The sequence below is a fragment of the Mus musculus genome, chromosome 6 (assembly GCF_000001635.26).
Source record: "Mus musculus strain C57BL/6J chromosome 6, GRCm38.p6 C57BL/6J".
Lineage (NCBI taxonomy): Eukaryota > Metazoa > Chordata > Mammalia > Rodentia > Muridae > Mus > Mus musculus.
Window position 1 is genome coordinate 67,260,762 of NC_000072.6, and position 6,021 is coordinate 67,266,782.

Here is a 6,021-nt window from a genome sequence, read left to right on the forward strand (position 1 = left end):
TTTTGTGGGGTGTTTTGGGGAAATTCTATTTGAGAATATGTATATTTCTATGTGTATTTGTATTTCTTTGTTTTTTTTTCCCTTTTTTTCTCTTTATTGGTTTGTTTTTATCTTTTACTATTATTATAAGCTTATTTGTTTTCTTTTTTTTTTTTTTTTTTTTTTTTTAAGATTTATTTATTATATGTAAGTACACTGTAGCTGTCTTCAGACACTCCAGAAGAGGGCGCCAGATCTCATTACGGATGGTTGTGAGCCACCATGTGGTTGCTGGGATTTGAACTCCGGACCTTCGGAAGAGCAGTCGGGTGCTCTTACCCACTGAGCCATCTCACCAGCCCGCTTATTTGTTTTCTAATGAGAGAGAATAACAACAAAAAAGGGGTGTAGATTTGGGTGTCCTGGGGGTAGGGAGGAACTAGGAAGAGCTCAGGAAGGGAGAATTATAAATAAAATATATGTATAAAAACTATTTTCAAAAATAATAATAAAAACAAACAGAATATAGAGGCCTTTGTTCCACACAGAATCTGTTGAACCAGAACAATACTCTGGAATATGTTCAGCAGCTGTTGAATTAAATAACTATTAAACCATACAGTTGTTGAATGACTATGAATACATTAAAGCAGGAAGTATGAAATCTATTACTTTCAAAATGCTTTCTATAGACACAATGAGAACATTGTTGGATGCATTTAAACTGAAAAATCTTGGGCGGAGGAAATTAGTCAGTGGATAAAAGTGCTTGCCATATAAGCTTGATAGCTGGAATTTGATACCTAGACTCCCAAGACCTAAAACTAACAACTTTTTAAAAGGCAAGCATGCTCCCTCTGTGCTATATTTACAACTCCTGGTGTTTTAAGACAGGCTCCTTGTGCCTCTCTGCCTCTTGAGTGATCGTCCAGGCAATATATAGCCGAAGGCATAGAAGAAAACTTTCGTAGACTTGGGTTAGGCAAAGCCTTGTTGAGACAACAGAAGCATAATCAACAAAACAAAAATAATAATTTCTCATCAAAAGATCCTTTTATGCCTCAAAGCATATTACTGAGAAAGTCAGAAGTCAACATTAGCTTCAATAGCACATGAATATGATTGGAAAAAAAATGAAACCCTGTAATCACCTAGACACAAGGACGGTAGGAAGTATTTCATATTTTCAAATGTAAGACTAGAATTCTAAACACAAATATCCAACTTTAACACAGAAAGTAAATCTAAGAAAATATGGAATTTTGGGACCACTCTTGGGAATTTTAAAATCTAGTTTAACCATATTTATTCATTTACTTATTTATTTGTGGGGTTGGTGGAAGCGCACGCACGTTCTTTGGCAAGTGTGTGTAGGTCACAGGACAACTTGTCAGTTGTCTCTATCTTGTGGGTCCTGGAACTCAAACTCAAGTTATAGACAGCAAGTGCCTTTACCTACTGAGCCATCTTGTTGACTCTTAAATGATCTTTTAAATAAAAAACTTTATGTGAAAATAATGAGAGAAAAGAAAGTTAAAAAGTCAGCCCACAGGAAAAAAATATTTGCGGAAAATATATCTGATGAAACAAACATCTGAAGCATATGAAGAAGCCCTATGACATAATAACAAAAGATAAATATAGAAATTATGAAAAGGCAAATGATCTCAGTAGACATTTTCTAAAGAATATGTAAGAGGGGCCAGTAAGCAGGAGCGAAGGTACTTGATTCCATCAGTTCTTAGAGAAATGCAAATCTAAGACACACAGACCTCGTGTCGTATTGAGCAGGATGGCTATGACCAAAGACAGACCAAGCCATGGCCAAGTATGAAGGTCTGGGGCTTCCTTCACTGTTAGTGGGCCATTAAAGAGTGGCCTTTTGGGAAAATAGATGAATAGCTCCTCAAAAGTGTTAAGCACATTGTTACTATGTAACCCAGAAATGACTCATTGTTCTATCCAATGGAGTATCTCAGAGAACTGAATACATATAGTCACACAAAATCTGTAAATCAACATTCATAAAGTATTACTTGTGAAAGACAAGAAGTGAAAAACCCTAAATTTCTGTCAACTTGAAAAAGGCATAAGTAAAATGCAGTCTCTTCATGCAATGGGACATTATTGAGTCATAAGAAGCAATAAAGTATGGATTCATGCTACAACACGTGTAAAGTTTGAGAACATTACATAGGTGAGAGAAGGCAGCCAGCCACAAGACTATACACTGTATGACTCTATTTATATGTTGAGAATGGACACCCACAGAGAAAAGCAGCTTAGTGACTGCCTAGGCTTGAGGCTGATGGATGCTCTCAGCTGTATGAACACAGTAAAAATACGCTAAAAAACTACTACACAGCAGTATTCTTTTTTTTTTTTTTTTTTGGTTTTTCGAGATAGGGTTTCTCTGTGTAGCTCTGGCTGTCCTGGAACTCACTTTGTAGACCAGGCTGACCTCGAACTCAGAAATCCGCCTGCATCTGCCTCTGCAGTGCTGCAGTATTCTTTAGATAAATGGGTAACATGGTGAATGAATTACATCTTAGTATGTTGCTTTTCTGTTTTTTGTTTGTTGTCTTGTTTTTTTGAGACAAAGTATCACTCTGCAGCTCAGGCTGGCCTTGAAGTCATGGCAGCACCCCTACCTTAGCCTCCTGGGTGCTGGGATTGACTTTAAGTGTAACTAGAACACAAGCTTTGTGGGGTTTGGTCTCAGGGTTATTTGTTGTTGTTGTTGTTGTTGTTTTTTGTTTTTTTGCTTTTGTTTTTGTTTTTTGTTTTTTTGTTTTTGTTTTTTTCGAGACAGGTTTCTCTGTGTAGCCCTGGCTGTCCTGGAACTCACTCTGTAGACCAGGCTAGCCTCTGCCTCCCAAGTGCTGGGATTAAAAGTGTGCACCACCACTGCCCGGCTTTTTTTTTTTTTTTTAAATAATGGAGCACAAAAAGAACTAAAATTTAAAAGCAAATGGCTTACCCTTTGAAGTCTGTTTAAGGTAGCAAAATAAGCAGCATAATATTTCTGTTTTTAGCTCTGATATAGTCTCTAATTTTAGCAAGAACCGAGGCCTGAAATATTATGCTGAAAGCATTGCATCCTTATACACAGACGATTAGCCCTTCTCATAACAACCATCTTTAATGTGTTTGTCTTTAAAAATGAATTATACATTAGGTAAACACTAAAAATGTATCAGTCTCCTACTTACTTTTATGTGATGCCTATCTCCCCAGTGTGTTCTGTTAGAACAGAATTATAGCTTTATTTCGGTACATGAGGTCTCTCTCTTTCTCTCTCTCTCTCTCTCTCTCTCTCTCTCTCTCTCTCTCTCTCTCTCTCTCTCTCTCTCTCTCCTTCACTATGGTCTTCACAATTATAAAGACTGGGCTACTACCAAGCTGTAAGACCAGACTATTCAGGTTTGTAGAGATGGCTCAGCAGTTCAGAGTACTTTTTGTCTTCCAAAACGACAGGATTCAGTTCCTAGCACACACATGTTGGCTCACAACCATCTGTAATTCCAGTTCTAAGGGTTCCACTGCCTTCTTCTAGCCTCTGTGGTGCACATGCACACGTGCAGGAAAACATTAATGCACATGTAATAAAATAAATAAATCTATTTATTACTGTTTTGACTTTAGTCAGTACGAATTTGTCAGAGTACTTAAACTCAGTGTCTCTCAGTGTAAATGATCAGAGGGGTTGGAGGGATGGCTCTACAGTTAGCAGCGTGTGCCTCTCTTCCAGAGGAGGGGTGTGTATAAGTTCAATTCATAGCAACTACATGAAGGATCACAAACTTTGGTAACTCCAATACCAGGGGATCCAATGCTGTCTTCTGGCCTTCACAGACACAGGAACACAGGTGGTGCATAGACATACATGCAGGGCAAAACACCTGCACATGTAAAGTGAATAATAGTAAAAAATCAAACAAACTAAAAAATGTGGGAGGTAGTAGTACTATTTCAAGTTATTCTTAGAATTTAAGAAAGTGAGGCATATAACATACTTAGCACAGTGTCCAGAACATAGTGAATGCTAACAGAACTGTTGTTAGTTATTAATTATAGTTACCATAACAGGGGATTGAGATTGTTAAGAAATGTGTGAGCATAGCTGGAGACATGGCTGTCAGTAAAGTGCTTGCCTTGAAAGCATGAGGACCTGGATTCAATCACCAGCACCCAGATAAAAATGTGTGCATCTGTTACTCTAGCACTGAAATGGAGGACTACAGAGAACTTCTGGAGTTTGCTAGCCAGCCGCTCGTGCCAACCAGTGAGCTCTAGGTTCAGTGGGGGATCTTATCTCAAAAAAGTAACGTGAGGAAGTGAATGAGGAGAACTCCTAGCATCAGCCTCTGCCTTCACGTGTGTGGCCACATGTACGCACAGAGAAATGTGTGAGAGCAAGATTTGAACATGGCTGAAAACTGAGTACCAGCATCAAAGGAGCAAGCGCTTTTGAGGTTTCCTAGTAGGCCAGTATCAGACACATCAGCTGTGTATTTAGTCAAGGTACTTGGATAGTTTCCACATTTACTGATAGAATATTCTCAAGAGAAGCGTGCTTGCTATACATAAAAACTGTCATGTTGCATGAGTATACGTACAAGAATGTAATGTGGGTCATGAAATGCTGTGGAGCCTTGATTTGAGTAAGAGCTGGAGAGTCTCCTCTGCTCTTACTGTGAGGATTATCCTATAAATGTTCTTACTGATAGTAGCAGACATTCTTTAGACATTAAAAAAAAACACTTTTATCTGTTATTTATTTATGTGTGTTTGAGTGTGAATGTACCACAGTATGAGTGTAGAGATCAGAAAACTACTATGGGAATCCCATTTTGCCTTTCATTCTGTTGATCCAGGAGACGGATTCAAAGGGTTGTTTAAACTTGATTAGTTATTGGAATTTCAGCACTTGTTGTAATTTCTATCAGGACAGAACTTGGTTTACAGAATTGATGTCAACAGTCTCATAGTGCAGCTAGAAGATTGCCACTAGCACTTAAGTGTGACCTTAGTAAGTTTTATCAATTCTGACAGTTTCATCCCTGTGAGAAAGGGATAGTTATTTATCTAAAAGGATGTGAGGATGAAACATTCGTAGCACCTGCTGCCTGAGGTATGTTTTCTATTACATAATGTATCAATGGAAAAGATTTAAAATTATAGTGTGTATTGGCACTGGATTGTCTTAGTGGGATTTAAGGTTCCCAACTAATGTCAGAGTTAGCATATAATTACGAAATTAGTTTCCTCCCTTCACACATAATACCCAATGTACTATAAAACATTTCCTCTTGAGCACATTTGGGGAGCTGGAGACAGGGTTTTTTCTTATGAAATCCCTGCGGTCCTGGAACTTGCTCTGTAGACCTGGTTAGCCTTGAACTCTGCCTCCTAAGTGTTCAGATTAAAGGCATGCGCCACCACCCCAGGCTCTGGAGCACATTTTACTAACACCGCTGACCAGATACCGACAGATCAATTTATCGCGTTGATTCTAGAAAGCGTTTCCACAAACACTGTTTTAGAGGATGGCCGAGCGTGCAGTTGTGCAGTCAGGACTTAACAGCTCTTAAAGCATGGTTGCAATGACCGGAAAAGGCGCGCAACCCAATTAGTTCAACTCCTCTTTTGGATTCCTTCTGCCACGCAGATTCAACCCTGGAACTCCGTTCCACATTAAACCGAATTGCCTTGATTCGTTACGAAGGGTGGAGGGACAGCTCTAGAAATCCAACAGTCAGGGACGAGCAGCCGTGCGGTCGCAACCTACCGGAGGCTACTGTGGCACCCCCCACCCCCCGGAAGTTTTTGAGGCTCCAGTTACTAGGTCTGGGAGTCACCTTGACCCTCCCAGAAAGGTGGGGAAAGTCCTGGCCGGAGACAGAATGAGTGAAACCAAAGACAGAGAACACTTTCGTGAGCAGAAGACGCCCTCACGTTTTCCTGTTCTCAGAGGTATCTAAAGACCGAGAGTTTAAGGGTGACAAGAGCAGGTGGCAGAACTCCGCCCCGTACTCGCTT